Source organism: Anolis sagrei, chromosome 2, assembly GCF_037176765.1.
Source record: "Anolis sagrei isolate rAnoSag1 chromosome 2, rAnoSag1.mat, whole genome shotgun sequence".
NCBI classification, from domain to species: domain Eukaryota; kingdom Metazoa; phylum Chordata; class Lepidosauria; order Squamata; family Dactyloidae; genus Anolis; species Anolis sagrei.
This window is the reverse complement of record NC_090022.1, coordinates 7,439,207-7,465,068: the sequence shown is the minus strand read 5'-3', so window position 1 is coordinate 7,465,068 and position 25,862 is coordinate 7,439,207. Positions and strand designations below refer to the sequence as shown.

At 43.7% G+C, this 25,862-nt stretch overlaps 1 pseudogene; it reads right to left on the bottom strand.

Annotated features, from left to right (window-relative positions):
* Positions 1-25,437, bottom strand: part of LOC132765296 (zinc finger protein 208-like) — a 42,339-nt pseudogene extending 16,902 nt beyond the window's left edge.
* Positions 25,438-25,862: the final 425 nt, after the last annotated feature.

The following is a 25,862-nucleotide window of genomic DNA, read 5'->3' as shown; positions in this document are numbered from 1 at the left end:
GCCAGCGAGTCCCTTCAAGGCATGAGGGTCCTTGTGTGGGAAGTTTGGCCCAATTCTGTCATTGGTGGGGTTCAAAATTCTCTTTGATTGTAGGTGAACCATAAATCCCAGCAACTACAACTCCCAAATGTCAAGGTCTATTTTCCCAAAACTCCACCAGTGCTCACATTTGGGCATATTGAGCATCCATGCCAAGTTTGGTCCAGGATCCATCATTGTTTGAGTCCACAGTGCTCTCTGGACATAGGTGAACTACAACTCCCAAACTCAAGGTCAATGCCCACCAAACCCTTCCAGTATTTTCTGCTCGTCATGGGAGTTCTGTGTGCCAAATTTGGTTCAATTCCATCATTGGTGGAGTTCAGGATGCTCTTTGATTGTAGGCAAACTATACATCCCAGCAACTACAACTCCCAAATGACAAAATGAATCCCTCCCCAACCCCACCAGTATTCAAATTTGGTCCAGTGAATGAAAATACATCCTTGTCATATGTTCTGCAGTTGATGGTACTTGGTGATGGAAGGGTTAATGTAAGTATTAGTTCTAAAGGGTTGAGTAATCTGTAAGTAAGAGTTCATGGGTGAAAGCAATTAAGGGTGGAGGTATGCAAGAGATAGGTTGCAGCTGGGTGTTTCTGGATATAAGGAGCAAGCCTTGGAAATGATCTTTGGGAGAAAAATATTGTTATATTTTGGTGGTGGATGCTGCTGGTTTTTCCCCCAGGTCTGTTGGATTTTCGGTATCCTGACCTGTCTCCTGTAATCTTGGAACCTTGAACCTTTGGGCTGGCTTTGGACTACGGTATAGACTCTTGACCCCTGGACTTTGTTTATTGAACTCTCGGCGTTTGACCACTGGACTGGACCCTTTGACTACGGTGCAGCTTTTGCTATCAGTTTTTGTTTATTCTGTGGCTGAGTGCTATCTTTATGTTTTATATTTTAGTATTTTAAAACAGCCAGAAAGTAAGTGCTGTTTTAATTACACCGTTTTATATCAAACTGAGCCCTGGCAATGTGACAATCCTGCATATCAGATACTTACATTACGATTCATAACAGTAGCAAAATTACATTGGCCAAAGGCTTTCATGGCAGGAATCACTGGGTTGTTGTAGGTTTTTTCGGGCTATATGGCCATGTTCCAGAAGCATTATCTCCTGACGTTTTGCCTGCATCTATGGCAGGCATCCACACAACCTCTGAGGATGCCTGCCATAGATGCAGGCGAAACATTAGGAGAGAATGCTTCTGGAACATGGCCATACAGCCTGAAAAACTTACAACAACCCAGTGATTCCTGCCATGTATGGCCATGTTCCAGAAGCATTCTCTCCTGACGTTTTGCCTGCATCTATGGCAGGTATCCTCACTACTTCTGAGGATGCCTGCCATAGATGCAGGTGAAACATCATGAGAGAATGCTTCTACAACATGGCCATACAGCCTGAAAAACTTACAACAACCCAGTGATTTCTGCCATGTATGGCCATGTTCCAGAAGCATTCTCTCCTGACGTTTCACCTGCATCTATGGCTGGCATCCTCACCACTTCTGAGGATGCCTGCCATAGATGCAGGCAAAACATTAGGAGAGAATGCTTCTGGAACATGGCCATACAGCCCGAAAAACTTACAACAACCCAGCAAAATTACTGTTTTGAAGTAGCAACAAAAATAATTTTATGGTTGGGTGTCACCACAACATGAGGAACTGTGTTAAGGGGTTGCGGCATTAGGAAGGTTGAGAAACTCTGCCTTAAAGTGTGCCAAAAGAAGACCCAAGATATCTTGACTCAACTGTTTTACACTGAACACGAGGGAATCAATACAAAGACTAGATGTGTCTTCTTCATTGTGTGACTATTTTGAACTCTCCCCACACTCTTGGCATGTGCATGCTTTCCATCCTGATGACTTTTGAGACCTGATTTGAACCCTAAAACTCTTCCCACATTCCAAACATTTAGGGTTTCTCTCCTCTGTGGTGCATTTCATGTCCAATGAGATATTTCCTCTGAGTAAAGGCCTTACCACACGTCAGGCATTTATATGGCTTCTCTCCCATGTGGAGTCTTTGGTGGTCCTTGAGGCTTCCTTTCCAACTGAAACTCTTCCCACATTCCAGGCACGTGTGTGGCTTTTCTTCTACGTGAGTGTTCTGGTGATTTTTGAGGACGTATTGGCAGTTATAGCTCTTCCCACATTTTAGGCAACGATAGGGTTTATCTCCTCGGTGATTCATCTCGTGCATGAAGAGACCTCTCTTGTGGATGAAGCCCTTGCCACACTCCAGGCACTTATAGGGTGCCTCTCCCCTGTGGTTCATTTCATGCCCAATGAAACTTCTCTTGTCAATATAGCCCTTTCCACACTCCAGGCATTTATATGGTTTTTCTCCTGTGTGTATTTTTTCGTGTCTGCTTAGGGCTTCTTTCCGATGAAAGCATTTCCCACACTCTGGGCATTTGTATGGCTTCTCTCCCGTGTGAATTATCTGGTGTCTGCTTAGGGCTCCTTTTTGATGGAAGCATTTCCCACACTCCGGGCATTTATGTGGTTTATCCACAATTTGTGGATTTTCATAGTTTGTGAGGTGTATACTAGAGTCCAAGCTCTCTTCCAATTTCTGGAATTTGGGTTGTCCTTTCTCTATTTGGATGGTGATATCACCATTCAGGCATGAGTCCTCCTGCAAGAAGCTACTATCAAAGGCAAGACAGTTCCTGATCGCCCTGCTTTCATTTACTGTTTCTTGGTTTCTGATTTCCTTCATATCAGCACAACACTCCTTCCTTCTATATTCTTCTGTTCCCATTTCCAGGTTTCCCTCTTCTCCCTCTTTATATCTTTTCAACCACACTTTACATGATGCTCCCCCATTTTCACTCTCTTTTCCAGCATCACCTTGAAGAAAAGAGAAACAGTAAGAATGTCACAAAAATAGCACTGCAGATTTGATCAATGTGGATTTGATATAATGATGTGTGGGAATGGATGGAAGAATGGAAGGTTGTATGGATGGAGCTAATAATTTTGGAAACACTAGTAAAATATTAAGGCCTGCAATGACTAAACCTGCTTGCTGGACTGTAATTAAAAGTTGCTAACGATAGCTGAAAAAGTAAACTCTGATAGGAACGGGACAGTGATAACAGAATTTATTATTTATTTATTTATTTATTACGGTCGCTTATACCCCGTCTTCTCACCCCGGGGGGGGACTTGGGGTGGCTTACACAAGCAAGGCACAATTCAATGCCCACATTACATGACAGCAAAAACACAACATCAGTTAACGACAGCAATTATAGCGATGACAATTAACATAAGCAATAATTATTATCGGCAAAACAACCATAAAACCCGTAAAAGCAATTAAAACAATAAAAGCAATACAAACCTCATTGCTGGTCAGCGCTTAACAGACTCATAGCTTAGGTTCTACTTTCCACACATTGTCGGTCCTATCCATCTGGTTTCCAAATCTAATTGTCAGGATGCCCAAAGGCCTGGTCCCATAGCCACGTCTTTACCTTCCTCCTGAAGGCAAGGAGGGATGTTGAAGCCCTGATTTCCCCCGGGAGTGAGTTCCACAGGTGGGGGGCCACCACTGAGAAGGCCCTGCTCCTCGTCCCCACCAGCCTCGCTTGTGATAGCGGTGGGGTCGAGAGCAGGGCCTCCCCAGATGATCTCAAATTCTGGGATGGGACGTAGAGGGAGATACGTTTGGACAGATACACTGGACCGGAACCGTAAAGGGTTTTGTAGGTCAAAACCAGCACCTTGAATTGTGCTCTGAACTGAATCGGCAGCCAGTGGAGCGGACACAACAAGGGGGTGGTGTGTTCCCTGTATGTCGCTCCGGTAAGCAATCTGGCTGCCACTCGTTGGACCAGTTGAAGTTTCCAAACAGTCTTCAAGGGCAACCCCGCGAAGAGTGCGTTGCAGTAGTCTATTTGGGATGTAACAAGAGCGTGGACCACTGTGGCCAGATCAGACTTCCCGAGGTACGGGCGCAACTGGTGCACATGTTTACAGTGCAACTGGTGCAGAAATGTTTACAGTGTTAAGAAGGAAGTAAACACAAGCCTTGTGTTTGTGAGCACCAGTCAAGAAGTGTCAACATCTGGTCAGGAAACTGAGATGGAGCCAGGATGGAAGAAGTCTATCATTCATTTACAACTTTGGGACTGCATCAAAAGAATATTCCTATAAAAGACTCAGTCTAATAATGCTCAAAGTGTGGCAGACCTGAGGAGTCTGGTTCACCCGCTATGCTCTGCTCCATGGGAAGGAGAGAGATGGTGTATTTGGGGAGTGTCAGATATGCTACGGGAAAGCATGATTCTGGACACTTTGGGGCTTCTTTGTCAAGGGAAGAGGAAGAAGTGCGCTTTTGAAGTCTTGGATTTTGTGCAGGGAGTCACGTTCTGATGTATGGAAAATAGAGATCTGGTCCTTAGCATTGCTCTTAGGGAAGAAGTTTCGGCATTTTGAAGTTATGGCGTTATGGAAGTTTTGGAACTGTATATTGACAGACTGCAGGAAAGCAGTGTCTGGCCTAACAGGTGCTTCTCCAAGGAGGGAGAAAAGGATATGGTCATATTTGAATGCCTGTGGATGAATGCGTGCACATGTGGTGTGAATGTTGAGTGAAAATGTAATTCTCCTTTGTTTGTTGGTTAGCCATGTAATTGTAAATCCAAAGTAGTCGCATAGAATCTGTATGTCTGTATGTCTAATGCATGACTGAGATAAGTGTTTCCTTAACAATGTTATTTGTCTAAATGTTTTTCTGTAACCTGATGTACCCTCTCACACTGGAAATTGCAATAAAAATAACCTATGCTTTAAAGTTATTGAAAAGTCATTCATGACAAGTTGGTGTCAGCAGTGGGATATTCTTTTCCAGTGTGGGAAAGTTATTCATAACAAGAAGGCATGAGAAAACAGAATCTTGAAATCAATCAACTAGCCAGCATCCCAAACCACCCTAATCTCAATCCTTTTATTCATAGGTAAAGGTAGTCCCCTGACATTAAGTCCAGTCATGTCTGACTCTGGGGTGTGGTGCTCATCTCCATTTCTAAGCCGAAGAGCCAGCGCTGTCCGTAGACACCTCCAAGGTCATGTGGCCAGCATGACTGCATGGAGCGCCGTTACCTTCCCGCCGGAGCGGTACCTATTGATCTACTCACATTTGCATGTTTTCGAACTGCTAGGTTGGCAGAAGCTAGGGCTGACAGCGGAAGCTCACGCCGCTCCCCGGAATCAAACCTGTGACCTTTCGGTCAACAAGCTCAGCAGCTCAGCGCTTTAACCCACTGCGCCACTGGGGGCTCCTTTTATTCATACTCCCTTCAAAATTTCACTATGATTCTTCACTTTCAAAGACTTTTTCATCATGAAATAATAACTTTAATTTTCCAATTAAATTTTCATATTCTGTTAAACAACACTCAGAGGGATCCTTACCGAAAGAGGCCAACGTCTTATAATTCTCTCCCATGACCTCCCATTGCAGGGCCTGTTGATCTGGATCCAGCAGAACCCACTCTTCCTCACTGAAATGTACAGACACATCCTCAAAAGTCACCTGAAAGAAGACATGCAGATCAGCAGTGTTTATTCCACTACGAGGTATATTTTCCACCAGTTGGGAATTAAGACAGTTTACAACAGAGTAAAACAGATTTAGTTAAACACTAGCTGTACCCGCCACTCCTTTCTTTCTCTCCTTCCTTCCCTTTTTTCTTTCCTTCTTTCCCTTCTCTTCCTCTTCCCTTCTTTCCCTTTTCTTTCCCTTCCTCTTTTTTGCCTTTCTTCCTTCTCTACCTATTCTTATTTATTTATTTATTTAAAATTTTTATATTCCGCCCTTCTCACCCCGAAGGGGACTCAGGGCGGAGCATATATACGGCAAACAATGCCGGGACACAAATTCTTATATACATAAACATTAAAAACATTTATCAAAATATTAAAATACACCATTTAAAACCGTCCTAGTCATCCACGTCAAATCTAAGTGGCCTTAGTAATCTTTCCTATTGCTGCTTTATTGCCCTGTCCCGAAAGCTTGGTCCCGCAGCCAAGTTTTTACCATCCTTCTAAAGGACAGGAGAGAGGGGGCCAACCTGATCTCACCAGGAAGGGAGTTCCATAGCCGGGGAGCGATCACCGAGAAGGCCCTGTCACTCGTCCCCACCAATCGTGCCTGTGACAATGGCGGGACGGAAAGCAGGGCCTCCCCGGAGGATCTTAATCTCCGCGATGGTTCATAGGGAGAGATGCGTTAGGACAGGTAATTTGGGCCGGGGCCGTTTAGGGCTTTATAGGCCAAAGCCAGCACTTTGAATTGTGCCCGGTAGCAAACTGAACTATTCTTGAACTGCAACTCCCAGCAGTCCTCCTGATCAATCTATCTACCTACCTGCCTCTCACTATCTAAACTATCTATCTGGAGGATTGCTGGGAGTTGCTGTCCAGGAATAGGAAATTGGAAATATGCAGAGATTGGGATGCTCTCAAAGAAATCCAAGGAGAAGAAAGCTTGCAGCTTGGAAGCAGTGCATTTGGAGCATCCCCCTCTCCTAAAGGGCCTGGTCTAGGGGATGCTGGGAGCAGTAGTCTGGAAGAGAGTGTGGATAGGCTATTGTGTGTTTGTTTGCCGGGGGGGGGGGAGTTGTTTTTGCCCATGCGATGTAGCATCTTTTTACTTTTTTGGCTTTTTAAGCCCCTTCTGTTCTGCTTTTCAGTATTTTTATGTCATGGTCTCTCATTGGCCTGATAGGTATATTGCGTCCAAATTTGGTGTCAATTCGTCTAGTGGATTTTGAGTTGTGTTAATCCCACAAATGAACATTACATTTTTATTTATATAGATTCACAAAATCCAGAAGTGTTTGGAGCTATCAAAACTTAAAACCAGAACAAATGGTAAAATCCCAATACAGCAAAAGATAGAGGATCCTATGTGTTCTATGAGCCCTGTTCCAACCAAACCATATCTTCTCCAAGGCCTGCTGAAACAGAAAACCCTTCTATTAGGAGAAAGAAGCCCAAGGGGCAGGTGGATGGACACACAGAAGTCTCCTTTGGGAAGGGAGTTCTGCATCCTGAGAGCACCTTCCGAGAAGTCACCTCCCTTGTGGTTCTTCCATAACATACAACTAGGTTGGTCTAATGAAGGTCTGAATAGGAGATTCAGTCCAAACTGGAAAGTACTGGCCTCAGAGAACAGCATCTTGAGATCACTTAAAAGGAAACTTGGGCAGAAGCAGAAAACAAACTAATGAAAGAACCTTTCCTGACACATGACGTGGTCATGGACAATTCCAGAATTATCTCCACTTCATTTCTACTTCCATCTTTTTACCTGATCCTGTTCCTTTGAGGCCATTTCTCCTGCTTCACAAAGAGACAAAGTATTGCAGCTTCCCGGCATCCTTGGTTCCTCCCCTGTGAAATACCAAAGAAAGGAAGGAAAGAGAAAATTAACTGACAATGTTTTATCTGGCATAAGCATTCATTCAATGCAGCTAGTTTCATACAATACCATAATGCATCTAGTTATTCTAATAACTGTTGCTACTAGAGGTTTACAACAGGCTAAGTAACAGGGAGGATCAGAACCTTTTCTGTCAAAGTTACCATAAGTTAATTAGGTGTATCTGTTTCAGCCTATTATTATTATTATTATTATTATTATTATTATTATTATTATCTACATTTCTATACCACTTTTCTCACCCCTGGGTGGACTCAAAGCGGTTTACAACATAATAAATGGCAAATTAAATACCTCACACATATATAAAAAAAATCACATATCTAAATCAATAACAAATAACTGTAGATAAAAACCGTTAAAACTATAAAAACATCAAACATAGACATAAGCATGAAGCATATTATTGCTGCAATTAACAATGTAGACCCCTTCTCTTCTTCCCCCTCCCACTCCCCAACTCTCTCTCCATAGTGTTTCAGCCCTTCTATTTATTATTATTATTATTACTGTGCTTATATACCGCCGTTTTTCAGCCTAAATCGGCGACTCAACGCGGTTTACAACACAACGACAAGCAGCAATATTCCATTAAAAAGCATAAAAACACATACACAATACACAATATTATTGGGCCACCAATAACAATCCAATGCATCTCTTAATTGTAATCGCAATTCAATTTCGTCGTCTGTGATTAACCAAACCTTTATTCATTAGTTTCGTTGCACCAGATTAATCGAATGCTTGTTTAAACATCCATGTCTTCAACCTTTCTCGAAATACCATCAGCAAAGGGGCTGATCTCACCTCTATAGGGAGGGCATTCCAAAGCCGAGGGGCCACCACAGAAAAGGCCCTGTCTCTCGTTCCTGCCAGCCGCACCTGTGAAGCAGGCGGGATAGAGAGCAGGGCCTCCCACGAAGATCTTAGGGTCCTGGTGGGCTGATAGGCCGAGATACGTTCGGATAGATAAGTTGGGCCAGAACCGTTTAGGGCTTTAAAGGCCAGCGCCAGCACTTTGAATTGGGCCCGGTAGCGAATCGGCAGCCAGTGGAGCTGGTACAGCAGAGGAGTTGTATGCTCCCTGCGCCCCGCTCCGGTTAGTATCATGGCTGCCGCCCGTTGGACTAATTGGAGCTTCCGAGCCGTCTTCAAAGGCAACCCCACGTAGAGAGCGTTGCAGTAGTCAAGACGGGATGTAACCAGAGCGTGGACTACCGTGGCCAAGTCAGACTTCCCTGCTTCCCCCACATCCTAACAGACACAAAGTTATTTAGGTACAGATTGAATACAAAATGGGGAGGGTAAAAGGCACTAGGTTTACAAGTTTTGAACTTTGCATTTAGCTTAGTTTGATGGCTTGTTTGGGTTGAAGAAACCTTTGGCTGTTCTTGGGAGTGGTTATGCAGTGTCCTGAAGCTGAATCCATTTGGAGTGCCAAGGAAACTGCTCATCTATAGCAAGATACAAACATTCTACTGAAAATATAGTATAGAGCCAGCATTATTTTGCTATGTGTTTACATATCGTCGTGTAAAGAAGACTCGTCGTGTAAAGAAGACTCACCGGAGGTATTGTTTGTTGTATATTGCTAAGAACAATTCTTCTGTTTTGCTTTATGTTTTTGATCTGCAGTAAATAGAACTATATTTTTGTTTCTCCTTAAAGCAGAAGATTCATGTGTATATTTGAGTTTTTATCACACTGAGAGTAAAAGGGGTTGAGACATTGTGTGGACTATGGAGCTTCCCGGTGGCGCAGTGGGTCGAACCCCTGTGCCGGCAGGACTGAAGACCGACAGGTCTCAGGTTCGAATCTGGGGAGAGGCGGGTGAGCTCCCTCTATCAGCTCCAGCTCCTCATACAGGGACACGAGAGAAGCCTCCCATAAGGATGATAAAAACATCAAATCACCTGGGCATCCCCTGGGCAACGTCCTTGCAGACGGCCAATTCTCTCACACCAGAAGCAACTTGAAGTTTTTCAAGTCGCTGTTGAGACGCCAAAAAAAATAAATTGTGTGGACTACCAATGCTATTCTGACAATAACTATTCTTAGAAACAGTCTAACAATCAAGCTATTAAAAACAAGTTTTACTGGCGATATAAACAAAGAGCTTATATTTACAGGACCCATGAGACTGAGGGACTAAGGAAAAAGCTTCTGACCTGGTGGAGCAACAGTTGTGTCCTCCTCCTCCTCCAGCTTGATCCACCCAGAAGGGAGGGCCTGGATGGTGCCTGATGGGGCCTCCTGGGCCTGAAGGACCTCTCTCTCCTGCCGCTCTTCTTGTAACACCTTCTCCTCTTGGGCCCGACTCAGGAGGAAGCCTTCCGCCAAGGCCACGGCCTGGGAACTGGTCTCTGCCCCACATTCCCTCACCCAGCGCTCCATCTCTGCAGGAAGGATGGCCAGGAACTGCTCCAGGATCACCAGGTCCAGCATCTCCGCCTTGGAGTGTTGCTCGGGCTTCAGCCACAGGCGGCAGAGAGAGTGGAGGCGGCTGCAAACCTCTCGGGGCCCCAGGGCCTCCTGGAAGCGGAAGCGCCGGAAACGTTGGCCCTGAAGGTCTGTGCTGAACTCCATCTCCTCCAGGGCATCCTGACCCATTCTGCCTGGGAACCCAACACTTCTCCTGCCCCACATTTCATTGGGCTCGCCTCCTCCTTCAGGGTTGGTCTGGATTGACTCCTCCATCTTCACTCTGAGTTCCATCGGGATGGAAGAACCTCTTCCCTTCTCCATCTGAAGATGTCATGAAGCAAAGGCTATGCAAGACAAAGGGGAGGTGAAGGCCAGGTTAATGATCTACTACCCTCTAGAGCAGTGGTTCTCAACCTGGGGTCCCCAGATGTTTTTGGCCTTCAACTCCCAGAAATCCTAACAGCTGGTAAACTGGCTGGGATTTCTGGGAGTTGTAGGCCAAAACACCTGGGGACCCACAGGTTGAGAACCACTGCTCTAGAGATAAGGGGGAGTCTCAGTTGCACAATGGGTTAAACTCTTGTGCCAGAAGGATTGCTGACAGAAAGGTGGTTGGTTCAAATCTAGGGAGTGGGGTGAGCTCCCATCTGTCAGCTCCAGCTCCCCATGCAAGGACATGAAAAAACCCTCCCACATCAAAACATCCAGCCGTCCCATGGGCAACATCCTTGCAGACAGCCAATTCTCTCACACTAGATGTAACTTGCAGTTTCTCAAGTCGCTACTGACATGAAAAAAAAAAAGAGATAAGGGGTCTGTTTAATCCATTTTTGTGTTGCCACTCTATGGCTTCATGAAGAGCAAACTTCATAAAGTGACACTATGGGAATCCACCTGCATTGCTTTCCCTTCCCCTTCCCCTTCAGCCCCACTTCCCTTGTTTTCCTGTGTATACAGTTCTGAAGCTGAGAGGAATTCTGGGAGTTGTAGTGTCGCAAAGTCCTTTGCCTTCTCTGCCAAGGTGCCTCACCAAACTTTGTCTCCCAGGAGGGCAGACCATTCAGACAATGCAGTCCAAGTGGCCCCAAAGTGCATTCATTCTGTGGGGCAGATGCCCCATAGAGGAACGTAAAATGCTCTCATTGCCAACTCTTTAAAAATACATCAAAAAACTCCAAAACTCAAGGCCAATGTCCACCAAGCCCTTCTAGTGTTTTCTGTTGGTCATGGGAGTCCTGCATGCCAAATTTGGTTCAATTCCATCGTTAGTGGTGTTCAGAATGCTCTTTGATTGTAGCTGAACTATAAATCCCAGCAACTACGACTCCCAAATGACAAAAATCAATAACAAATTTGGGGATATTGAGTATTTGTGCCAAATTTTGGTCCAGTGAATGCAAATACATCCTGCATATCAGATAGTTACATTACAATTCACAACAGTAGCAAATTCAGAGTTATGAAGTAGCAAGGAAAATAATGTGATGGTTGGGGGTCACCACAACATGAGGAACTGTACTAAGGGGTGAAAGCATTGGGGAGGTTGAGCAGCATTGCTTTGGAGCCTGAGAGCCCCCCTTTTTCATCTCCAAGGGGGCCAGGCTGAGAGGGAAGTGAAGGGGAGGGGCCCCCCAAAAAGGAGAGCAAGGAAGGGCCCAACTGGGAGGGAGGGAGAGCCAATTGCAGAGCCCACCCCCACCCCTCTGGCCTTTCTCGTGTCCTGAGCTTGCTGGGAGTTGTAGTCCAGAGCCCTGCCCCATGTTTCCCAGTGGGGCTTTGTTTCCCCCTCCCTCTTTCTTCTCCCCAGAGGCAGCCTTCCCTCCCCTTCACCTCCAGGTCTGAGGCTTCCCTGAAAAACTGGAGATCTGAGGTTTCCCCCAAAAAATGGAGATCTGAGGCTTCCCCCGAAAAACTGAAAATGGGGAAAAGGAGAACTCACCGCATGGCTTTGAGAGGGAAGAGAAGAGAGAAGAGAAGAAGAGAAGAGAGATCAGCTGTTGCCTCTTTGTGTCTGCAGCCCTTCTGCCAGGAAATCTGCTGCTGCTGGTGGTGGTGGTGATGGGGGGGGCTCTCTTTCCCAGACACGCCCCCTCCCTCTCCCCCTCCCTCTTGGGACCCCGCCCCTTGGCCCTCCCATGACTGGTAAACAAGAGCTGGCCATGGCCTTCAGGCCTGTGGTTTCGCCTCATGCTAGCCATCAGGGGAGTCCCTCAGTCTCAAAGCAAGGCACACACACACACACCTCTGCCAGAATATTACTCTCCACTCCTTATGGGCTGGGCTGTGACCATCAGGGCTGTGTTTTCTGCCCTATGGTGCATTCATTTGGTCTGCCACTATCTCATCCTGTCTGTCTATATCAGGCATCCTCAAACAACCTGGGGATCACAACCAGACACAGTGGAGACATCTGCCCTTGCGCAATGCTACTCTGCTGCTGAGTACGCATGCCCAGTGTGGAACACATCTCACCACACTAAAACAGTGGATGTGGCTCTTAATGAGACATGCCGCATTATCACGGGGTGTCTGCGCCCTACACCACTGTCAGCAGGCTATGAGACTGTGAACCACCGCCTCCTCCTGAGAAAAATGTATAATATCACAAAGGACGACCACCTCACCCGCCTCATAGGAAACCTGCTACAAAACAGGAGCTTCTTTGTTGAGTTCCAGGGCCAGAGAAGCAGATGGCGGAAACAGAAGAACGACGGCCTGCCTCAGGGGAGCGTGCTTGCTCCATCCATGTTCAACATCTACACAAATGATCAGCCACTGCCAGAAGGGACAGAGAGCTTCATCTATGCTGATGATCATGCCATTACCACTCAAGCAGGGAGCTTTGAGATGGTTGAACAGAAGCTCTCCGAAGCTCTAGGTGCTCTTACTGCCTATTACAGGGAAAACCAGCTGATCCCTAACCCATCTAAAACACAGACATGTGCCTTTCACCTTAAGAACAGAGAAGCATCCCGAGCTCTGAGGATTATTACCTGGGAAGGAATCCCACTGGAGCATTGCAGCGCACCCAAATACCTGGGAGTCACTCTGGACCGTGCTCTTACCTACAAGAAGCACTGCCTGAACATCAAGCACAAAGTGGGCGCTAGAAATAATATCATACGAAAGCTGACTGGCACAACCTGGGGATCACAACCAGAACCAGTGAAGACATCTGCCCTTGCGCTATGCTACTCTGCTGCTGAGTATGCATGCCCAGTGTGAAACACATCTCACCACGCTAAAACAGTGGATGCGGCTCTTAATGAGACATGCCGCATTATCATGGGGTGTCTATGCCCTACATAACTGGAGAAATTACACTGTTTAGCCAGTATTGCAACCTCCTGACATCCGCCGGGAAGTAACAGCCAATAGTGAAAGGACCAAGGCAGAGACATCTCTAGCTCATCCCCTGTTTGGGTATCAGCCAGCACGCCAATTACTTATATCAAGAAATAGTTTTCTAAGATCTACAGAGACACTTGCTGGAACACCTCAGCAAGCGAGAGTCCAAAAGTGGCAGGCTCAAACCCAGAACCTCAACCAATGGCTGATACCAAATGAGAGACTCCCCCCTGAGCACACCCACCCTTTCCAACCCTTCTATTTATTTATTTATTTATTTATTTACCTTACTTATATACCGCTGTTCTCAGCCCGAAGGCGACTCACAGCGGTTCACAACAAATACGAACAGCAAAAATTCAGTGCTACAGTAGAGAAACAGTTAACAACCTAACACATTACACAATTAATAAACAGTTACTACAATACCCATTCACTGTCGTCTCGTCATCAAAAACATGTTCCAGATTCGTCATCCATTGTTCCATTCCAGTGTTCATTAATCAATCATTGCACTAATTATTCGAACGCCTGCTCAAACAGCCAGGTCTTCACCTTTTTGCGGAATACCATTAGAGATGGTGCTAGTCTAATGTCCGTAGGAAGGGCGTTCCACAGCCGAGGAGCCACCACCGAGAAGGCCCTATCTCTCGTCCCCGCCAGCCGAGCTTGAGAAGCAGGCAGGATCGAGAGCAGGCTCTCCCCGGAAGATCTCAAAGTCCTGGTGGGTTCATAGGCAGAGATGCGGTCGGATAAGTAGCTTGGGCCGGAACCGTTTAGGGCTTTAAAGGCCAACGCCAGCACTTTGAATTCAGCCCGGTAGCAGATCGGTAGCCAGTGGAGTTGGCGCAACAGGGGGGTTGTATGCTCCCTGCGCTCCGCTCCTATCCCAATAAACCCCCTTTTCTCCCCTCCTCTTTCCCCCCTTAAATGTTAAACCTTAATAACACTATATGTTAAATCTTAATAACACTATTAAAAGTAAATATATATTATTTATTTTATTTATAAATATATATTTCACAGTATATAATTACATATTGTTTTGTGATTAATCACTATGTTTTATGTTCAGTTTGTAACAATGAAAATACATCCTGCATATCAGATATTTGCATGACGATTCGTAACAGTAGCAAAATAACAGTTGTGAAGTAGCAATGAAAATAATTTTGTGGTTGGGGGTCACCACAACATGAAGAACTGTATTAAGGGGTTGCGGCATTAGGAAGGTTGAGAAACACTAGTGCATATGAAGAGGGGGCACCTGATGATGTACAGCTAAAGCGCTGAAAAATAGAGTGCATCTACACTGCAGAATTAATGCAGTTTGACACCAATTTGACTGCCATGGCATTATGCTATGAAATCCTGCAATTTAAAATTTTATAAACTGTTTTGCTTTTTCTGCCAAAAGATCAAACAGGTTTCCATAACATAAGAGTTAAAGTGGTTCTTCATTTGAAATATTGTATTTGTTCCTGTTTTGTTTTTTAACTTCAAAATAAGATATTTTATTTATTTAGAGCATTTGTATTTCCCGAAGGGGAACTCAAGACGGCTTACAGTTGGCAGTCATTAGATGCCGACAAAGAAACAGAACACAACAATTAACATGAACAAATCAACAGCTATAAAAAATACAATAAAAATAATGGCACTTAAAATATTAACATAACCAAATCTGAGTCCGCAAATCCAAATCATAGTCCAGAGTTCCAGTCAATAAACAAACATAATAAAACTTTATTTATCCCCCGCCACCATCTCCCCAAGGGACTCGGAGTGGCTCACATGAGGCCAAGCCCAACAACACATCAATAAAAACAACAACAAGCAAAATAAACAATACAATTAGTATAACTCACACGTAGACAATAAAACACAAGAATTTTGAAACGTATGGTTGGGCCAAATGTAATAGTTAAAATTTTTTAAATAGATGCTGGACATGAACAGAGGATGTATCTAGTAGGAGGGTTTTAAACCAAAAGTGGAGAACAACCCAACGGGTAAAGTGCTAGTCAAAGGTCTCTTAATTAACAATTTTCATGAGTCATTACACATGTTGCTCAGCCAGCTGCCCGAATGCTTGGTCCCAAAGCCAAGACTTGAGTTTTTTCCTGAAGGAGAGAAGAAGTCTCCCTGATTTCACTGGGAAGTAAATTCCACAGAAGGGGGCCACCACTGAGAAGGCCCTGTCTCTCATCCCCACCAATCGTGCTTACAAGGGTGGGAGGATTGAGAGGAGGGCTTCCCCCGATGATCGTAAACTCTGAGGTGGGTTATAGAGGGAGATACGTTCGGACAAGTAAACTGGTCCGGAACTGTATAGGGCTTTATTGATCAAAACCAGCATTTTGAATTGTGCTCGGAACTGGACTTGGCAGCCAGTGGAGCTGACGAAGCAGGGAGGTGGTATGCTCCCCGTAAGTTGCTCCGGTAAGTAATCTGGCCACCGCCTGTTGGACTAGTTAGAGTTTCCGAACAGTCTTCAAAGGCAACCCCACGTAGAGTGCATTGCAATAATCTATATGGGATTTGAAGGTTCTTCTCTAACACCAATGTACTTCATTGGTCCTCCAGGTATAAGCAGAACCATTGAGAATCAGGCATCCACCAGACACCAACTTGGACAGTCTCTCCCAAAAGGATAATGTGATTTATTGTACTAAAACCCATTTAGTACTATAGAAGATAGGTGCAGTGTGCATAGAAATTTGATCTTTTTTTTTTTTTTAAAAAAACTATAGTCCGTCCCTCCATCGGTCTGAGGGATACTGAACTGGCCCTCCTGTTAAAAAAGTTTGAGGACCTTCTTGGTGGTGGCCTCCTGCCTCTGGAATACCCTTCCAAGGGAAATAAGACAGGCCCCATCCCTCCCCTCCTTTTGTAAGAGCTTGAAGACCTGTTTGTTTCAACAAGCCTTTGAAAATGACCAGCTCAGCCCTACACATTGTCGAATACGGCCTTATTCTTCCTACCAATTACCCAGATAATTTCCTCTAATCGGCCCCGGAAGTAACACCCACAGACCCGTACCTAATATTACTGTTGCCTGCCATAGCATTGCACTTAATTTCCGCCCCCCTCCCCCCCCCCCTAGAATTTTTGGGCTTGCACAAATCTTGGCCCGGCCTTTTACATTTTTAAATTGCATTGAACTGGCAGGATTACTTTTAATATATGTGTGTTATAGCAACAATTTTTATGCTTATATTTTATTTTGTTAATCTTATGGTTATGTTGTTTTTACTTTGTATGTTTTGTGATGTTACCTGGAAACCGCTCTGAGTCCCCTCGGGGAGATGGAGCGGTATATAAATAAATAAATAAATTATTATTATTATTATTGTCATGGTTGGTCCTGAAAAGGTCGTTGGTTGTTTTGCTTGCTTGCTTGCATGCTGGTCGCTTCTGTGGCAAGAGAATCAGCCGTCTACAAAGACGTTGCCCAGGGGACGCCCGGATGTCTTGCAATCCTGTGAGGAGGCTTCTCTCATGGAACTCCTCAGCAAGCGAGAGTCCAAAAGTGGCAGGCTCAAACCCAGAACCTCAACCAATGGCTGATGCCAAATGAGAGACTCCCCCCTGGGCACACAGAGGACTGGGTGACTCGGAGGGCGCTGAACAGACTGCGCTCTGGCACCACGAGATGCAGAGCCAACCTTCAGAAATGGGGCCACAAAGTGGAATCCACGACATGCGAGTGTGGAGAAGAGCAAACCACTGACCACCTGCTGCAATGTAACCTGAGCCCTGCCACATGCACAAGGGAGGACCTTCTTGCAGCAACACCAGAAGCACTCCAAGTGGCCAGATACTGGTCAAAGGACATTTAATCAACTACCAAACTCACAAATTTTGTATTTTGTATGTTTGTTTGCTTTGTTCTGTTAGAAATGACTGGTTGCTGATGACTCGATAAAAATTATTATTATTATTATTATTATTATTATTATTATTATTTTACTACATTGTGATAGTCTGTTGTGCAACTCAACTCTTTCCAAAATGCAGGAATGTGTAGGATTTCTCTGTGAATGAACATTCCCGTAATCTTCGAGTTCAAACTCTTATCAGATTCCAGGCTTTTGGACTTCTCTCCCATGTGGGCTTTTTGGTGGGCCTTGAGATTTGTTCTCCAATGGAAGCTCTTCCCTCACTCCAAACACGTCTTCGATTTTGACTTCTATGTGACCATCCTGGACATCTCTGAGATCTGATTTGTAGCAAAAACTCTTCCCACATTCTCCTGTATGACTCTTCTGGTGAGCGATAAGACCACCTTTAAGGTTATAACTCTTCCCACACTCCAGGCATTGATAGGGTTTCTCTCCTCTGTGATTCATTTCATGTCCAACAAGGTTTCTCTTATCAGAATAACTTTTTCCACACTCCAGGCATTGATATAGCTTCTCTCCAGTGTGGGTTCTTTCGTGTCTCTTAAGGTTTCCTTTCTGAAAGAAACATTTTCCACACTCCAGGCATTTATAGGGCATCTCTCCTGTGTGGGTTCCTTTGTGGACTTTGAGGTGTCCTTTCTGATAGAAACATTTTCCACACTCCAGACATTTATACGTCTTCTCTCCTGTGTGGGTTTTTTGGTGTATGTTTAGGACGTCTTTTTGAGAAAAGCTTTCCCCACATTTCATGCATTTATATGGCTTCTCTCCTATGTGGGTATTTTGGTGCAGCTTTAGGCTATTTTTCCAACATAAACTCTTCCCGTATTCCAGACATGTATAGGATTTCTCTCCTCTGTGATTCATTTCATGTGCAATAAGATTTCTCTTATCAGAAAAACCTTTCCCACACTCCAGGCATTTATAGGGCTTCTCTCCTATGTGGGTGTTTTGGTGCTGCTTTAGCTTATTTTTCCAACAGAAACTCTTCCCACACTCCAGGCATTGATAGGGTTTCTCTCCCCTGTGATTCATTTCATGTCCAATAAGGTTTCTTTTATCAGAAAAACCCTTTTCACACACCAGGCATTTAAATAGCTTCTCTCCCAAGTGGGGTTTTCGGTGTCGTCTTAGACTTGCTTTATGACGGAAACATTTTCCACACTCAAGGCATTTATATAGTTTATCCACTATTTGTGGTTTTTCACTGTTTGTAAGGTGTATACTAGACCCAAAGGTCTCTTCCAATTGATGGCACTTAGGTTGTCCTTTCTCTATTTCGATGGTGATATCACCATTCAGGCATGAGTCCTCATGAAAGAAGCTACTCTCAAAGGCAAGATATTTCCTGATTTCCCTGCTTTCATCTACTATTTCTTGGATTCTGATTTCCCTTGTATCAGAAGAACAGTCCTTCCTTCTATATTCTTCTGTTTCCATTTCCTGGTTTCCCTCTTCCCCATCTTTATATCTTGTTTCTAACCACACTTTACGTAATGCTGTCCCATTTTCACTCTCTTTTCCAGCACCACCTTGAAGAAAAAAGAAACATTAATAAGGCATGAGAAAACAGAAGCAGGAAATCAGTCCACTAGCCAGCAGCCCAGACCATCCTCTTGTTCACACTCCCTTCAAAATTTCACTTTGATTCTTCATTGTTAAAGAGTCTTCTTCATCATGAAATAACTTTAATTTTCCAATTAAATGTTCCTGTTCTGTTAAACAACACCTGAGCAACAGATGGATGATACAAAATTCTGGGTAAAATTGTCATCCTTTTTAAAGGAGTTAAAGATTGAGATCTCAAAAACATATCCATTCTTGATGAACGACTTATGTTTTCCTAAGAAGAAAGCATTTTTAGTTATTGTATTTGGATGTGCAAGTCCCTTGAAACATGATATAATCCATTCATTTAAAAATAGACTTGGGGATTTTCTTCCTGTTGAAATAAATTTAATTTGGTTTGCCACAGTTTCCAATCTATTAAGATAATAATAATAATAATAATAATAATAATAATAATAATCTTTATTTATACCCCACCACCATCTCCCCAAAGGGGATTCGGGGCGGGTAACATGAGGCCAAGTCCAAAATACAATACAGCAAAATAAAATACAGAATGCAGACAACAACAACAAAAAAATCAGAATAAAATATATATAGTAGAAAAATAACATAAATAAAGCAAATTAACACATTATAAAATTGAACAAAATGGAAATGGTAGACTACCAAAAACTAGCTTTTGGATCCTGAACCTTTCCTCTGGGATATTAGTTATCTCTTCCAAATTGGTGTTGCACATTTGATGAGCACACACCACACACGCCTCGATTCTTCCCCACCTCAACTGCAGTCCCCATGTGGACTTGTAGCAGTTAAATCAGAGTTTGAAGTTCAGTATTAATGGAATGATTATTTGATTTCAAAAATATCGAAACTGTTGTGATGATATGACATGGAGGAAGAACAACAGAAAAACCTAAATGGGCTCAAAATATAGTTACACAAAATCAGCTGGAACAGTGGGAAATGTTTGGATGAAGAATCATGATCCTAAGTGATGCAGCAAGACTGCAGAAACAGGTGGCATTTCTGAAACTGATTTCTACGGACCAAGACACAGAGGGATCCTTACCAAAAGAGGCCAACGTCTCATAATTCTCTCCCATGATCTCCCAGTGCAGGGCCTGTTGATTCGGGTCTAGCAGGACCCACTCTTCCTCATTGAAATGTACAGAGACATCCTCAAAAGTCACCTGAAAGAGGAGGATTAGGACACACAGATCAGTAATGCTTCTTGCACCATGAGGCGTATTTTCCCCAGTTGGAGAATTAAGACAGTTTATATCAGATTAAAACAGTTCTAGTTAAACCTTCACAAATCCAGAAATTCCAAAAGCAATTGAGCTTTAAGAAATTTAAACCAGGAAAAATGGTAAAGTCACAATGCAGCAAAAGAAACAAGATCACGTGTGGTTTATGAGCCCTGTTCCAATTAAAACATTTATTTATTTATTTCCCACATTTGTACCCTGCCCTTCTCACCCTGAATGGGATTCAGGGCGGCCTTACAACAGGCAGCAATTCGATGCCAACACCTATAAATCTGAAAATAAACAAATACAATAAAAATCCAAACTAATAAAAACATAAATTATTAAAACAATTAAAGGCATCCACCCCTACGTCCCACCATAAAACCTAAGATTATCCAGGGAGGCCCTGCTCTCGCTCCCGTCAACGGCACAAATGTGCCTGGCGGGGACGAGAGACAGGGCCTTCTCGGCGGTGGCTCCCCGCCTATGGAACACACTCCCAACTCGAGGTAACATCGGCCAGCTCCCTCCTAGCTTTTCGAAAGAAAATAAAGGCATGGTTTTGGGACCAGGCTTTTGGATAATTGATGCAAGCAGCACTTTAAAGAAATTTGACTGGAACGACGATATCACTGAGACTGTTTTACTGTTTTAATGATGGCTTATGTATTGTTAATTGTGCTTTTAATTGTGGTTTTAATTACTGTAATTTGTTATGTAATGGCTTCGTAATGGGGCCTTTGTAAGCCATCCTGAGTCCCCTTTCGGGGGTTGAGAAGGACGGGATAGAAATGCAATAAATAAATAAATAAATAAAAGCCAGAATTATTTCTAGTTAATTTCTATTTCCATCTTTTACCTGATCCTGTTCCACTGAGGCCATTTCTCCTGCTTCACAAAGAGATGAGCTATGGCAGCTCCCCAACATCCTTGGCTCCTCCCCTGTGAAATACCAAAGGAAGGAAGGAAAGAGAAAATTAAGAACTGACAATGTTTTAGCCAGCATAAGGGGACCCAAACAAATCAGCCTGACATCAAGACCAGGAAAGATTCTGGAACAGATCATTAAGGAGGCAGTCCACAATCACTTAGAAAGGAATACTGTGATTACTAAAAGTCAACATGGATTTCTCAAAAACAAGTCATGCCAAACTAATCTTATCTCTTTTTCAATAGAGTTACAAGCTTGGTAGATGAAGGGAATGCTGTGAACGTAGCATATCTTGATTTGAGCAAGGCCTTCGACAGAGTCCCCCATGACCTTCTTGCATGTGAACTAGTCAAATGTGGGCTAGGCAATGCTACTATTAGGTGGATCTGTAATTGGTTAAGTGACTGAACCCAAAGGGTGCTCACCAATGGTTCCTCTTTATCCTGGAAAGAAGTGACTAGTGAAGTGCCACAGGGTTTGGTCCTGGGCTCTGCGGGATGCATCAGACAGGATAGACGCGTCTGGATGAGCTCACTGACTGCAAAAGCATATAAAGCTTTAAAAAGCCCAGTAAGATTGCAAATCTCTTCTCAACCTGGCCCTGGATTGAAAAAGAAAAAAGATGAAGCTAAGGAGGTCACTGTCTGAAGTGGAGGCGGCATAGCAAACCAGAAAACAAAAAGAGGAGATAGTGAATTTAAAACAACAGAGATCATTCAAGCAAATCGAAAACTCCTAGACAAGCTTGCTGACCTCAGAGATCGTTCACGCAGGGTGAATATATGCCTGAATTCAGACTTTCAGATTAAAGAAAATTTAAATGAAAACACTGTTAGATGGCTCCAGACATGGACTCAAATTTCATCAGAAGAGACAGAAAGAGTGCATTGGGGTTACAGAGGCAGAAAAACACCTAGAGACATTTTAATTTGATTCACAAGGGTGGCTGTGAAGGAAATTGTTTATCGAAAGCTAAGGAAAATAAGGACCTGACCTTGGCAGGTAAAAAAGTTTGGCCACTTTTGGATCTATCCCCAGAGACATTGGGTAAAATCTCAGGATTGAGATAACAATTAAAGAAGTTAAAATACTTAGGAATATGGATATACAAAAATCCAAAGAGTATAGCTAAAGGGAATTATAAGAAAATATTGAAAGTAATAGAGAAACAATTCAAGAAATGGGAAGGGAAAACATTAATAAGAGTGAATAAAATAAGAGCCTTAAAAATGTTTACACAGTGTTCCCTCGCTGTTTTGCTGTTTGCTTTATGCGGACTTGCTATTTTGCGTTTTTTTTTAAAATGAATTTATTGCGGGCTGAGTTGGGGAAAGAGGAGGAGAGGAGGCTGCCACCGAGAACAAGGGAAGCATGCCACCGCCTCCTTCCTACTCCGGTGGCTCCTTAGACTGCTGTTGCTGACAACGACGTCCATGAGCTCTCCCTCCGTCTTCGCGCCTGCCTGCACCACGGGCCATGGTGCCCAGCAAGGAGGCACCATGGCCCGAAATAAATTCAGAACTAGATAGAAGCAGGAAATTGGATCCAAAGTTGGGCTATAAGAAAAAAATATTTATAGATGGAGGGAGAGAATTAGTGAACAGGACAGTCCATCTGATGTGATTAGGAGATGTTTGGAGAGATGAGAAAAAACTGGCAGGAGACTTGTTCGAATGAGAAGTACAATGATTGGTAATGACTATAGGAACGGAACAATGGAAAAGGATATTGGATTGTGGTTTGGACGATGAGACGACGCTGAATGGTTTTTGTAGTAATGATGTTGTTTATGTATAATGCTGGATTGTGAATTGTTTTTATACTGTGTCTTGAATGTTGTTGTTCCTCTGTTGTACACCGCTGTGCGTCGCCCCCAGGCTGAGAACAGCAGTATATAAGTAAAGTAAATAAATAAATAAAATAATTGTATGAACTGATTATAATAGGAAAAGATGAAATAATAAAGGAAAATTTTCAAACGTGGAGCATGGATATGGAAATTGAGAGGGAAGACATCCAAAGGGAAATAAGTAATAAAGCAAAAGAAAAATATAATGTATTAAGGGAAGTAAGAAGGGAAATGCTACAAAAATGGTACAGGACTCCTGCACAACTTCCATGTTTTTTACCAAGGGTAAAGGACAGGTGTTGACATCATTGTAAACAAAGAGGTGTGTTTAATCACATGATATGGGAATGTGATAAGAGTACAGGCGTACTGAAGAATGATTAAGGATAATTCAGGGCCTTTTCTGTGGTGGCCCCCCAACTCTGGAACACCCTCCCCAAAGATCTTAGACAGGCTCCTACATTGGCAGTCTTTAGAAAGAACTTAAAGACTTGGCTGTTCCGATGCGCCTTTCCAGAATAGGAAAACTCCAATAACAAGTCCCAGAAGCACTTTATTAGAATTAAGATTGTTGCACACTGCACTTACCCTATAATCCTTACATATCACCTGTCACACCAGCACTTTTTAATTCTGTACCCATTATTCTGGCCCAGCCCAGTTTTATTGTGTCTTGGTGTATTGTTTATTGCTTGTTGTTTAATATTGCTTTAATTGTTTTTAATTTGCTTAGGTTTTGTATTGTTATGTTGTGTTTTGAGGCCTTGGCCTTTGTAAGCCGCATCGAGTCCTTCGGGAGATGCTAGCGGGGTACAAATAAAGTTTAATAATAATAATAATAATAATAATTTAATAGAATGTTAAATCTTCAAATAATAATAGCCAATAGAAATATATTACATGCAAGGATACCAGAAGGGTATAATATGCAAAAGGAAATGGTGGTTGACAAATTAGCGTGTGCTCAAATTGTTTTAGTGAGAGGATGGAAAGATATAACAAAGTGGACCCTGACAAATTGATATAATTATATAGTTAATATGCTAAATGTGGAAATAACAAATTCTAAATTGAACAATATAGACAACATTGAAAATGTTATAATAATTAAGAGTATGTGGGATCCAGTTAGGAAATACTAAGATAATGTATTAAGAAGTGGAGAGGAAAAATTGAGATTAAGACTGTTATTTCAAATGTACTTTCTGTGGTTTATTGTACAAACTGTATGTCCATGGAGAAAGGCGGAGGGAGGGAGTGGGGTAAAACAATAAAATACATAAATAAAATTGGGAAAAAGAGGTCCGGGGGCAAGTAGTGTCCAACATCTTTATTAATGACGTGGATGAAGGGCGTGCTGATGAAGTTTGCAGAAGACAGACCTCACCTGGAATACTGTGTCCAGTTATGGGCACCACAGTTCAAAGGAGAGATTGACTCTAAGGAGTCCACAAGAGGGTGACTAAAATGATCAAAGGTCTGTAACCCATTATTCCCTATGAGGAACGTCTTAAAGAACTGGATATGTTTAGCCTGCAGAAGAGAAGGTTAAGAGGAGACATGATAGCCATGTATTAACATGTGAAAAGGGTGTCATAAGGAAGAAGGAGCAGATTTGTCTTCTGCTGTCCTGGAGACTAGGACGCAATGGAGAAATGGGTTCAAATTACAGGAAAGGAGATTCCACCTGAACATTAGGAAGAACTTCCTGACCCTACGAGCTGTTCGACACTGGAACTCGCTGCCTCGGAGTGTGGTGGAGGGTCCTTCCTTCGAAGCTTTTAAACAGATGGCCATCTGTCAGGGGTATTTGATTTTGCTTTCCTGCATGGTAGGAGGTTGGACTGGTTCTATGATAAGCATTAATTCAATGCAGCCAGTTTCATCCAATACCACCTAGATATTATAATAGCTATACTTAGAAATGTTCTAACAATCCATCTATAGAAAACAAGTATTGCTGGGGATTTAAGCAAAGACCATAGATGTGGAAGAACCTTGAGGGTGAGGACCAAGCAAAAGGGAGGCCTCTCACCTGGTAGAGCGGACCTTGTGTCCTCTTCCTCTAGCCTGATCCATATGGAAGGGAAGCCCTGGCTGGTGCTGCCTGGTGGGGCCTCCTGGGCCTGAAGGTGCTCTCTCTCCTGCCGCTCTTCCAGCAGCGCCTTCTCCTCTTGGGCCCGACTCAGGAGGAAGCCTTCAGCCAAGGCCACGGCCTGGGAAGTGGTCTCTGCCCCACATTCCCTCACCCAGCACTCCATCTCTGCAGGAAGGATGGCCAGGAATTGATCCAGGATCACCAGGTCCAGCATCTCCACCTTTGTATGTTCCTCAGGCTTCAGCCACAGGCGGCACAGAGAGTGGAGGCGGCTGCAGATCTCTCGGGGCCCTAAGGCCTCCTCGTAGTGGAAATGCCGGAAGCATTGGCCCTGAAGGTCTGGGCTGAAGGCCTTCTCCTCCAGGGCACCCTGACCCATTCTGCCTGGGAACCCAACACTTCTCCTGCCCCACATTTCATTGGGCTCTCTTCTCCCTTCAGGGCTGGTCTTGTTTGGCTCCTTCATCTTCACTCTGGGCTCCATCAAGACTGAATAACTTCTTCCCTTCCCTGTATTTGATTTGAATACGTCACGAAGCAAAGGCTATGGAAGACAAAGAGATGAAGTCCAGGTTAGTGATCTACTTCCCTCAAGTGAAAAGGGGTCTTTACCACCCATTTTTGTGTTGCCACTATCTGGCTTCCCTGTAAGAAAAGCAGAGCTCTGGGAGTTTAGAGCAAACTTCATGAAGTAACACTATGGTAATCCCCTCTTATTGCTTTCCCCTCCTCCTTTCCCTCAACTTCAGCCCACCTCCCTTGTTCCCCTGTATATCTAGTTTCGGTGGTGCAGTGTGTTCAACTGCTGAGCTTCTGAAATTGCTAACAGAAAGATTGCAAGTTCGAATCTGGAGAGCGGGGTGAGCTCCCTCTGTTAGTCACAGCTTCTGCCAACTTAGCAGTTCAAAAACATGCAAATGTGAATAGATCAACAGGTACCATTCTGGCGGGAAGGTAATGGCATT